This window comes from Lissotriton helveticus, chromosome 4_1, assembly GCF_964261635.1.
Source record: "Lissotriton helveticus chromosome 4_1, aLisHel1.1, whole genome shotgun sequence".
Lineage (NCBI taxonomy): Eukaryota > Metazoa > Chordata > Amphibia > Caudata > Salamandridae > Lissotriton > Lissotriton helveticus.
The window spans coordinates 1,403,782,921-1,403,795,877 of NC_136063.1; the positions used below are offsets into that span (position 1 = coordinate 1,403,782,921).

The 12,957-nt window shown below is 43.7% G+C and overlaps 1 protein-coding gene across 3 annotated transcripts in view; it reads right to left on the minus strand.

Annotated features, from left to right (window-relative positions):
* The window catches only part of LOC144829132 (glutamate decarboxylase 1-like), a 927,195-nt gene that overhangs the window by 750,164 nt on the left and 164,074 nt on the right, over nt 1–12,957 (minus strand). The window contains exon 1 of one of the 3 annotated variants that reach the window (XM_078687954.1): nt 2,380–2,607. The exons of the other annotated variants lie outside the window; for them this stretch is intronic. The gene's annotated coding sequence lies outside the window, so the exon portion shown is untranslated. Of the gene's footprint in view, nt 1–2,379; nt 2,608–12,957 lie in introns of those variants that run through there. 3 annotated transcript variants of the gene reach the window in all.

Genomic DNA, 12,957 nt, shown 5'->3' on the forward strand with positions numbered 1-12,957 from the left:
TCCTCATTTCACCGCTCCTCGCACCTCAGCCGCCGGTCCTCATTTCTCCGCTCTGCCGCTCTGGTCCTCACTGCCTGTCCGCCGCCGCTCCTCCCCCGCGCCATTTCCGCCTCTCCGCTGCTCCTACCGCCGCTGGCCTCAGGTCACTGCTCCTCCCCCGCGCAATGTCCACCGCTCCTTGGACGCCTCTCCTCCCCGTGCTGACGTGAGCACGCACTTCGCGGCCGGCGCTACTTTGGGGGGACTACTTTTTTAAAAATATACATATTGTAAATAACGTTTTATTTTGTCATTTATATAGCCTATAACCATCTACACACCCTGACAATTTCAACGGTGTATCGGGTGTGTAGATTGGCGCTGTGGTTCCCGAGTTTACCCGTCTCAAAGCCTGAAAGTTCTTACTTTATTATAGTAGTATAGATACAAAGGCTATTTTTCCATAGCCTTGTGTGGAATTTCTTTTGTGGTGTGCCTAGTGTGTCGCTGCTGTGTGAGTGTGTCATGCAAACTCTTTACACATTGACTCTGGGATAAGCCTGACTGCTATGCCAAGCTACCATGGGGGTGAGAAGGGGTTATCTTCAGTGTGTAACTCCCTTTCCCTGACAAGAGTGGTGGTTTCTGCCTGGCTTAGGCGCTTGCCCTAGTCAACCAGAAATCCCATTTCTAACTAGCTGTAAGAGGTAAAGCAAGACACCACGGTGTGCGTTGCTTGCGTACCAGACGTAGAGTTCTGGTCTCTGCCATAACACACCTTTAATTGGATGTTTTGGGTGCACACCTGGGGGCATATGTTCAAGCCCCTATCGTCACGGGAACATCACTTTTTCGGACGACCATGTGGCGATAGGGCTTCGCTTTATTTACAAGGCAGCATTAAATCACTTTACATGGCTGAACGCTGCATTTTAAATAAGGTCCCCTTCCATGCTATGCTTAGTGTGAAAGGGGTGGGCAGTGGGTGTTGTGGTGGACGTTCCACAGCAAAACCTATTGATTTTGACACGGCTCCCTATTTTCAAGGGCGGGGTAAATAGGAGGCAGGGCAAAATTAACACCAGGGGAAACCTGGTCTGTACTTGGCGAAATGAGGAGAAACGCTTTATTTCTGCTCCTTTTTACTTTTTCCATGTGTGCTGCCTTGTGCAGCACACATGGAAAAAGCAAAACGCCTTGGATTGTTTATGTTCAGGAAGGCGACCCTTCCTGCACTTAAACAATTTTTTATTTAAAAAATGACATTATGAAACTTCCATGTGTGCTGTATTAAGCAGCACACATAGAAGTTACAAAACGGCATTGAAAGATTGTTTATGTACAGAAAGGGGGACCTTCCTGCACATAAGTAATGTTCCCCTGCATGCAGGCACCCTTGCACTAAGTGTAGCGCCAGCGCAGGGAAAAACTCAAGGCTGCACCATATTCTTGTAAATATGCAGCCTTGCATTTCTGAATTGGCGGAGTGAGGCGTTAAGCGATGACGGCTAACGCCTTACTCCGCCACGTCTTTGTACATATGCCCCTTGGTCTGTGCAATCTGTTACAGATAGTGCTACCTTCAGTGGAACCAGGAACTTGACCCTGCCCTGCGAGCAATGAATTAGTGACAGGTGGACAGCAGTACGAAGCTGCCAGTCCGCTTTTCACGGTGCAGACAGCAACAAGGCCTGTTTTAACAAGTTTTTTAAACAGGGGGTTGAGATTCCCTTGCAGGAAGGTGCAGCCAGTGACAGAGAGTACACACAATGTGAGGCACACTAATTTCCTTTAAAGAGTTTTTCAAACTCCATTATTCAAAAGATACACATATTGCTCAAGCCATCTTCACAAATGTAATAACAATTACAACATAATAAAAACATATGGGGAGGGGCAAAAGTAACAAGGTTACAGATTAAGCACAAACTTTGAAAAATACTAAATTATTTTATTCGTGAAACGTCAATGCCAAAACGAAACCTGAGAACAATGCAAAAATAAAAAAAACGCGTTTTTAATTTGGATCAACAATTAAAACATCATTATTTGGGTGAGCTTCCATGAAAAAAGTTGATAACATGTAACTCTCAGGGACCTATTGAGTAGTATACCGTTGCCTAGTAACCTTAATCTGCTTCTGGGACACTTCACAGTGGTGCCTCGCACGAGTCTTTAACCAACATTTGCATTCACCGTGCATACATTATTACCACATGTTGCCATTAACAGCGCAAAACTGACGATGTGCGCAATCCACACCCATCTATTTAAAAGTAACAAGTCCTCAATACTCGGCAAAAGACGGACATGTGGCAATGCACGGGCAATTAAATAAATAAATACAGACGCATTTTCCTCTCTGAAAGAGAAGAAATATAGTGAAAAATGTTATCTTACCTTATAACTTTCTCCAGTAGTGGTTCTATGTTTTCTTTCCAGTAAAGTGGTACCCTAGCTGTCCATCCTGGTCACAATCCCAGCACAACTAACGCACAAGGAAAAAAAACAATTGTACTAACCTATTAATTTACTAATCTTGGGTTCCGAAGTAGCGTGCTAGTGGCTTCAATAAGCGTTTCAAAGCCTCTCTAGGGATCGTAAGCGCTGTACAAATAAATTTTACAATCACAATTACTTTTACCCACATGTGTTGTTCAAGTGCGGACAGATTCACTTAATTGTCTGACTCTATATTTCTCATGTCAGAAGTTATTTCTTTAGTGACGGAGTTTCCTGAGGAGAAGTTTTTTTCTTCTCATGCTTCTGAGAACAGAAGTTTTCCGATGAGGCTACAGAAAGGAATGTGACATTTCCTGATTTTCAAAGGTGTTTTAACCAGATATGGGCCGGATTCAAACCAAGCCTAACTACACTGTTGAGACAGGGAATTAGCTAAGGTATTCCAGGAAGTCAGGACAAGTTGCAGTTTTCAGCAGCATATTATGTTGGGAATTAATTCAGAGTCTACTGTTAACGTAAATGCCCTCTGCGAGCAGTAGCTGTGTAATTAAGGAGCTGGACCTTCTCAAATGCCCCTTAGCAACATTCAGATGACCAGTAGTTTCCATTAACTGGCACTAGAGTTCTTCTCAATAACACTACAGTTGCTTCCCTGCAGCGCACCTGATTTATTTTCCATTTATTGACCAATATTTTTTATTTTTTAAATACACCACCACTACTTTCCTAACTGCCCAAAAGTATCGTTGTCGTACTCTCACTTTAATCTCCGAATGCATTTTCCATTTGTTTACCGCTTACTCACACTATTACTTGTTCCTAAATTACCTTACTGTTTAAATACTTAACTGAAGGTTTTAACTGTTACATTGGAATATTTATTGTCACTCTACAGGGCCCATCTATCATTTCATTTATTACTCTATTCTTTGGAGTGCTTTTTACGTGTTTTGAAGTTTCTCACTCTGTTCACTGCCTGCTCTTCTTCATCATTATTGCCCTTCTCCATTGCATTGAACCGCTCTCAAGTTTATTTGCCACCTTTTGTTCAAGATAAAGGGCCTAATTACAAGTTTGACGGTGCCAGAGTAGGGCGGTTCACGACTGCCCAACTCCAACCAAACCTGAACACTGCCCGCCTGCCATATACAATACATATCATTGTCTGGCGGGTGGACAGCGTGGCGGTCCCGTGGCAGCGCAGTAAAAAGGCTCAATGTGCCGTTAATACTGCCCCGTCTTGGGAATGCCACAGCGTGTTCCGGCACGTCATTGACTGTAAAATCTATGCTGTGCTGAAACTGGGTGGATCCTTGCACACAGGGTAGCACAATATGTGCCCCCCTGGATGCACCTACCAGCATAGGGCAAGGGGGGCACTGTAGGACCCCCTTTGTTTCCCCACCGCCAGCTTTTACATAGCGGCACTGACTGGCATGTAAGGCAGGCGGTCCCACGGCAGCACCGCTAGCATATTCTGAGCCCCTGATTACCCCGCCACCACCATGGAACACAGGTCTCTGGAGCTTGCGGTGGTCAAGGTTATAATACAGCAGTTGGACCGCCAGTGCGGCAGTGGCAGGACCACCACTGCCACGCCCCCACAAGTCTGTTGTCCATGGACTGCCAGACTCATAATAATGCCCTTATTCTCATTTTAATTTCCACTCACAGGACTGTTTCAGCACTCTTGTAAATTATCTCCACCAACTCAGTCCAATCTGTTGTACATAATGCCACCCTCTTGCCATTTGTCCTTTCTTAAATGTACTTTCCTGCCTTACCTGTCAGCAACCCTAGTGACAAGTACCCGAGCCATGGTGTAACTCTTGGAATATTCACTTATTTTATTTGACGGGTTCATCCATGGAGAAAGCATCAGGCACTTTAGGAAAGCATGCACACACTCACCATCCTTGGGCCCAATTCACAGAGGGACTCTGCACTTGTGGCAGAGGGCCCGTAGGCATGGTGGCGGACGCCAAGGTCATGGCAGAGGCCCCACACTTGTGACGGGGACCCCACACTTGTAGTGGGATCCCCACAATGAGTAACTGCAGTGCAGAGGTCCTGCCGCAAGTGTAGGACCCACACCAAGAGTGCAGGGCCCCCCGCCACAACTGTGAGTGTGGAGGTTCTTTATGAACCGAGGCCTTGTTTCCAGCACATGCAACTGCATGGCTAGTAAGCAAATATCAGCTCTATGAAGTACTGTATGTTAACTTTCTTTTCCCCAGCAGCACAGCAGTTATAGCAACCTGCTTTTCCTTTATGTAAAGGTCAATAATTTGTGAGTTTGTGCTTGTGCTTTCGTGTACGAGTAAGTGTTGGACCTGGCCCCTTTTGCAGGGTCCCCCCAGATAATTGCCTTTCTCTGCCTCCTTTAACCAACATTTAAACATGGTAAAATTAGCTTACACCTAATTGACACTTTTAATGTACTTGTAGGTCCATACTCTACAATAATATATGTGCCCAGGGCCTGTAAATTAAATGCTTGTAATGGGTATGCAGCACTCATTGTAGCATCCACTAAAGTCATCTTTTAAAACAGTTCCCAGGCCTGCCACTGCATCCTCAATTGCAGTTTTAAACTGCTATTTCGACAGGGCAAAATAAACCTTTTGCTAGGACTAAAGCTACGTTTTTAATACTTATAAGTCACCCCCAAGGCAGACCCTAAAGACCCTCCAACCTTTTATATATTGAGAGCTACTTGTGCTCTAGGAAAATCATTGTGAGCTACTAACAAATGCTATACCAGTGCACTAGTGACTACATCCAATTAACAGCTCTAAATATGTTTTGGCAAGTCAATCATTTTGTCTTCATCAGCATATTGGTTTCTGTAAATAAACATATTTTCGATCAAATACCTCTTCCATTTTGGGCAAACAAATTCAATTTCCCAAATTTCAGTTTTGAAAAAAGTATATTTTTCCTTTAAAATACCTGTTTCCTTTTTTAAAAAATACCCAGCCACCAAACCACCAAACATCAGCTTGTTGTTTTTACTAAGTGCTCACAATTGTTTCACAAGGAGATAATCTGCTTCAGATGTGCATGCTTTATAATCATATGCCATGGATGCTTGCCATAAGGGCGAGGATGCCTCTAATATACTTATAGGGCTCACAATTACATCAGAGGCACCACAGTGCCAAGGCTGGACATCATTATGGCTAGGAAGCTCACATTAATCAGCCATTATGTCAGAGGTGGCCAATATTAGTTCAGTCATTCTCACAATATGTCAATGATGACTGCAAGTCTGCACAACTAGACAAGAAGCCCCAAAATATGCCAAGGATGACTATTACCATGCTAGGGCCACTACTATGCCAGAAATGGACACAATTGTACCAGAGATGAACTCCTTGACACCAGGCATAGCTTCCAGAGTGCACCCATATTTATCAGGGAGACATAAAATGCAAAACATACACAGACAGATACAAAAATAAATACACATACATGTATTGATACACAAATAGATGCACAGTGAGGCTTAGAAGTGGATCTCTGCTCTGGATCTAGCCCCTACTTTCCTCAGCTCCTGGGCTGGTCAAGCACACAATTTACACGCTTTATCTTTGGCTCCTGTTGGCCCACTCCTAGGTGACTTCGCTTTAGCTCCTCCTTTGGCTACTGCTAGCATTCTTCTTTCCTGGCCCATTGTTCACACAGATAGTGTGACTGAGTGGGGCCTACAACATGTCAAAATTCCTTGTGACTGCTACATTGAGAGTAGATACAGATGATCACATTGCAGTCCTTGTAAGTCAACAGAGTATGTGTTTGTGAGTTAGCAAGAGGCCCTGCTCTTGGTTATTTAGCAATCTTAGGCTCTTGAGATGAGTATTATTGTCCTCTTTACTTTGCATGAACCCTATAAACCTCTGAGGGATACACTGAGTTAAGCTTCACTCCAATGGTGTTTGTGAGCTACTTGTAGCTCACAAGCTACTCGTTGGAGACACATGCCTTAAAGGCTCACAAGGCAGTGTACAATAAATTTAAAATGTAGGTCATGTGTGCTTACGTTTTACATGACTTGGCATTGAAAAACTCCTAAAGTCATTTTTCCACAGTTGTAAGGCTTATCTCTCCCATTGACTAACACTGGGTTACCTTACTACATTTAATAACGGCCAATCTTTGATTGTTAACAGATACAGATATGCTGTTAACACCCAAATTAATTGTAATTTAAAACTTGTTTTAATGGTGAAGTTGGATTTTGAGTTACAATTCTGAAAATGTCACTTCTAGAAAGTTAGCATTTTCTTGTTCCAACTAACTGTGCCTTCTGTTAGTGTCCTGGTTCATATGACTGTGAAGGGCTCTCCTGTTAAGATTTGTGTATTGCATCCAGACAGTAACACAAGAAAGGTTAGGTTTTGGAGGAAATTTCACTTTTTGACATGGTCACCCTCACTTTTTGCCTGGTAAAATATTTCGATTGAAAGTGCACTAGGTGCATGCTAACCAGGGCCCCAGTGCCAGAGCTCTTTCCCAAAACTGTACAATTGTTCCTTAAATTGGGAAAACCTTTAGCACTCTCTGTAAGGTCCAAGTAAATAGTGCCCGATACCTAAGTCCTGGGGTACTAAAGAGGGTCCCTAAGTGCTGCAGCACCAATTGGGCCACCCTAAGGGACCACTCACCGTGCACATGCAAAAATGCCATTGAAGGATGCGTGTCTTGGTGCAGACAAAACTGAAAACATGACACGTCACATATCCCTGTGTGCCATATCTCTAACACTGCATGTAATATTTGTAAGACACTTCTACAGCAGGCCTGAGAACTCCAAGTCAGGGGCTGAATATTACATGTGAGTTATTAACTGTAGGGGCAGATATGCCCCTGTGCTGTTCAGTCCTATTTCTGCCAGTACAAATGACCAGGGAAGTCATTTCAAAACATGTGCTAGACGTTGGTAAAAACAAGTTCCCCAGCTATATGATGGCTTTACTGAAAATAAGGATGTTTGAAATCAAAGATCTCATGTTGGTAAACCCACACTGATGCCAGTGTTGGCTTTATCAATACATGCACCCAGATGGCACCTCAGAGGTGTCCCCTGAAAACCTACCAGCACTTGTTTGCTGACTTGTTTGTGCCAGCCTTTCATTTTAGACACTGTTCTGACTTCCTGGGATGACAGCCTTTGCTCTCATGAGACCCAGAACAAAGAACAAAGGCCTGTCTGGGAAAAGGGTGTATTACCCACCCTGACAGGATGACCTGCTGATTCGCATCCTTGGGCCAGCTAGATTCAAAGAAGCTGCCGCCTTTGGAATGCATATCTGGCTCCTCTTGCAGAAATAGAAGCCACTCTGCGCCCCCGTCCAGAGCCGCCTTGGCAACTGGACAGACGGGAAAATTAGCTACTCATGTAGGCGTGCCAGTGCCAGGCTAGTACCACCCCTAAGGTGGGTTACTGTGAGGTGGACCCAACTTTTCAGAAGTACCCATCTTTGTGATGGCATACTTAGGAATTTTCAGACAGGGTTATGCCCACTTCCCACAAGCTGTGGTCATATAGGGGAAGTAGTGACCACAAGGGTCAGTAGCCCATTTGCTAGTGCCCTACATTCCCCTAACACCCCTAAATTCAGTATTTAGGGGAGCCCGTGCCACCAGAAAAGTAGATCCTGATTACCTAAGAAAAGAGAGGACACAGAAAAGCCGCAAAAGCCAAGAAGAGAGGAGAAGCAGCTGACCTGGAACCAACCATGTTGGCCTTTATGCATAATTAGTTGAACACATGACCAAAGTCGACTCGTTCTGCAGCTGTGACTCTAGAAACATGGGAGCTGGCCCCCTCTACCGCGACTGCGCTGGTAAAGAAAAAACAAATGCCTACAGACACCGATACATCCGTCGCCCCTAGGCCTTGGAGAAGAGGAGAAGAAGTGTCTACCCGTTCTTGAATATTACACAGCGTCAGTCCACTAGCTGGTTCAGCTTGACAGGCTTCCTAGCCAGAGCCTGCATCCTCTTTTTACAGAGACCGATTCCCATCAAAACGCTTGGACACCCGATGCTGATTTGTGCCCTGCACCTGGCCACCCTCATGCCGCTGGTGGTGCTTCCTTGGACCTTGCTCACCACTCACCTTAACTTCTGGAGATTGGCCTTGTAAGTCGATGTACTCTACCTGTTTGCAGAACTTGTTCCATAGGGTAACATTGTAGAACACTATTTAAAGTGAAAAGAATTTATACTTAAAAACATACTTACCAGAATTATATTTCTCTGATGCCTAAAGATATATAAAGGTACTTGGTATTTTTTATAAATTTGTGTGGATATTCTTCTTGAGTCATGTGCGTCATTTATTATTCATTGTGTGTATTTGCAAATGTATTACACTCTTCTGTGTTAAGCCTAAGGCTGCTCGACCACACTAACCCCTAATACAGCACTTTGGGATGGCATTGCAAGGCCCTGTCCATTTGTAAAGGAACCCCTTGACCCTTTACATGGTATATCTGATTACTGACATGTCACATAAGGAGCCCGATTCCTCCAGGTGTCGACAGGATTGCCATCCTGACTGGATGACTGGGACTGGGCTGTGCCCATTCCCACTTACAATTCAAAGTACCCTGCCTCCTGCACACACAAAAGAATCTGATACCAGGAATGCCCTGTCCCTTTTCGCCCCCTAGTTTGTAGCCATGAAAAGGGAAGGGAAAAAAGAATGTGATGTGGGGAGTGGACAAGGAGTCCCACCACACACAGTCTGGAACCAGGTAAACTCATCAGATCAATCCTGGACAAGAGGAAGTTACAAAAAGGACTTCCCTACAGCCAGAGGACAACACTACTGCTCAAAGGACTGCCTTGTTGTCTGTGAAGGAAGATTTGACCTGCTTGCCTTAATCTTAGGATACCCACAGTCACCTCAAAGGGTCAGTTGAGTGGCCTCATGTGTGTGCTACAGGGACACAACAAGCTTCATAGGCCTCCATAAGACAGCCCAGTTGTCCTGCTGCAACTGGACCTGCCTAGATGTTTAACTGGACCTTTCTAAGCGCTTCTGCTAGCCTCTACTAGAGTGAGTCATGCCCACCAATAGGGCCACCACAGGACCTGGACACTTGAATGACATAAGACAGAACTCCTCCTAGCCTATCTGAAGATATCACAAAATCGGACCGGAATCAACACCATGCCCAGCAAACCCTTGTTTCCTCACTCTTAGAGCTTCTTTGAAACCCTCCCAGAGTAGCATGAAGCTCAGCAAAGCCTCGCCGCACACCTGAGAGCTTCATCGGAACCAATGCAAAGCAATGTGAAGCTCCGTAACGCCTCATAGCACAGCTAAAAGCTCAATTGGAACCAATGCAGAGAGACACAAAGCTTTGCAAATGAATGCTATGCAGACCTTGAATGAAGGACATAAGGTACAAAATCCAGTGCACCTAACTTGGTCATGTGCCTGGCCTGCGCTCAATCAAGGCCAGCCTGAACTCTTGACTTTGTCCCAGTCCAGCACAACTAGATACCTTCAGTTGCTGCTTTGTGCTTTTAGGCATTCTTTTTACTTAAAATTTTAAAGTTAATTTCTCCTGTTCTAAGAATTGCATTTTTGTCATTCTGGTGTATATTAATTACAACTTACTTTATTTTTCTAAATTGGTTTAGGATTCTTTTTTTCTTGTGTTTTCACTTCATTACTATTTAAGTGCCGCATACATACTTTACATTGTGTCTAAATTAAGGATGAGTGCTTTTGTGCAAGCTACAAGTGGGTTAAGTACAGATTAATTAAGTGTCAGTCAGAATATCTTTATTCGACTTGTTCAAAGTTATACAAAGAGAAAAAAAAAAAAAAATTCCGGGTGCGGAACCATTCTGCAGGAAGACTCGTCCTGCCGGCTTTTCCCACAACACGGGGATCCTCACCGAGGAGCTTCCATACTTCCCATGATATACGAGTGGACGCCCACACCATTTCAGCTAACTATCAAAGAAGCCAACCCAGAGCATCTAACAACTTAATTTTAAGCTCTCTATTTCCATTGAACACGAATAACATTGGATAACGTACAATGACGTTTTTGATATCAATTAACCTGGTCTTGAGCAAGGCCGGGTCGGAATTATCACCGGCACTGCGACCTGTGGTTTAGTACCCTCCAACTACAGCCCTGATGAGTCGCTAAAGTATTGTAATTGCTTTGCGACGAAACACGTGTCGGCTGGCCTTTATGAGCAATAAAAAGAAGAGCCAAGAAACTGATCGTCCTCTTATTCTGCGACGTTGGAAACTTGAACTTTTAAATGTCCATTGAGACATCTCATTTCAATAATTTCTTTTTCTGGTTTGCAACAGGTTTTTGTTCTTAGACCTCCTTTATTGTTTCTTCAGTAGATAACCACTCCCATAATGCGTTATTGTTTTATCTTGCTATCTTTCTGGCATATTGAAGTCAATATCATTTTATTTTATCTGATTCCTATTTATTGTGAAATATATTGTATTGTGCTTGACTTTTATGATGTTATCTCTTAAATCGAATAAAGAAGATTGATGATAGTGATAGAATTAGGCCCCAATCACAACTTGCCCACTAATCCTGTTTGGAATTAGGGCTGCCGGAGTTTGAAGCTGCAATACGTTTGCAAGCTACTGACAAATTGCACCTAACACTGGTGTCCTTCCAATTTATTCTAGGTAAAACAAGGTGCAAAGTGCACACAATGCAAGCATCACACCACAGAGTGGGAAAAACATCTGCAATTTGCACAGTAGAATCAAACTGTGATATCTGCTCAGAATTCGGTGTACACCCGCTTATTACTGGATCCCACCACAGATGGAAATTATCTGGCACAAAATATGTACAACCTTGTTGGATTGGGGCTTGCAGTGCCTAATTATTATTCTGTTTTCTTTTTTTAATGAATTGATATTGATATGAAAATATTTATAAATTGCATCATTTACCCGGAGGCATCCTGGAGCTAACTGTGAACCTAAGGACAAAGAGGGGTCAGTTGATTAAAAGCCAGGTCTTAAGCCTCTTCCTAATTTGGTGGCAGAGTTTCTAACAAAGTCCCTGCTACCACATCACTCTCGTTTGCAGAAAGGAACTACCACGTTTTTAGAGGAGCTAGATCATAAGGATCTCTTAGGGAAGCACCAGGTACGATTTCTTTTTAAGTAGTGTGGGCAAGTTCCATATAGTGATTTGTGCGCAAGGCACAATGCCTTAAAAGTAATCAATTTTTCTATGGGTAGCCAGTGAAAAGGTTTTAGTGCGAGAGATGCAGATACACATCTTGGTATTTTACAAAGCAATCTAGCTGCCATATTCTGCACAGTTTGCAGTCTTTTAAGACAAAGCTTTTGAAGACCTTGAAGGTGTCCATTACAATTGTCTAGGCGGAACAGTACAAGAGCAGTGACAACTGTTTTAAATAGGTCAGAGGAAAGCAAATTGGCGATATTTTTGATCACTTTTAAAATCTAAAAGGAAGAGGAGACATGTGATTAATTTGATCATTAAATGTGAGCCTATCATCAATCATTACCCCCAAGTTCTTCACCTTGCTATTCGGTTTGGGCACATCCCCAAGCTACTGTGGCCACCAAAAAGGCAACCAGAAAGATGTATCTTTTCCAAAGAGCATGACTTCTGTTATTGTGGAATTTAACATGAGGCAATTTCTACTCATCCACTCGCTGACCTCCCTCATACAGTTGGTAAATCTGTCAGAGGTGAGTTGAATGTCGTTTGTGACTGACACAATGATCCGAGTATCATCTGCGTAGGTTACAAGCGACAACCCAAAAGATTTTATTAAGTTAGCGAGGGGGCAAACATAAACATTGAACAGGGTCGAGCTCAATGACGAGCCCTGAGGGACCCTGCATGGCAGAGTGAAGGACAGGGACGTAAAGACTTTAAAATTGACCGACAGGGTTCTATCACTCAAAAGGACTGGATGAGTGCAAAGGCCATGCCTCCCACCCTGGCAGCCTTCAACCGGTTCATCAAACAGTTATGATTGACCATGTCGAAGGCTGCCGACAAATCCAACAGTATCAAGGCTGCTCCACCCCTGCATCGAGGGAGGATCTATTCTCTTCTGTGGCTACAATAAATGCTGATTCGGTACTGAAGCCTCTTCTAAACCCAAAGTGGATTTTATCAAGGTGGTGGTTATTTTCTGTATAAGTGGACAATTATAAGTTCTTTGCCTTCTCGGCCACCTTGGCTGGGAAAGGAAGTCTGGATATTGGAAGATAGTTTGAGGGGTCTTTGGGGTCCAGGTTCACCTTCTTTAGAAGGGGGAGGATCATTGCCTGAAGACAGGGACTTTAATTTATATTGTAAATTTCAAAAAAAGTTTCAGCTATACTCCTTGGCAGCTACATTGCTTAATTGTAGCCAGTGGTTGCAAGTGGGGGCCACCGGCACTGAGTTTAGAGGTCCAGCACTTATTTTCTATCATCAGACAACAACACGAACAAGAGAGAGAAAGACGCACAAA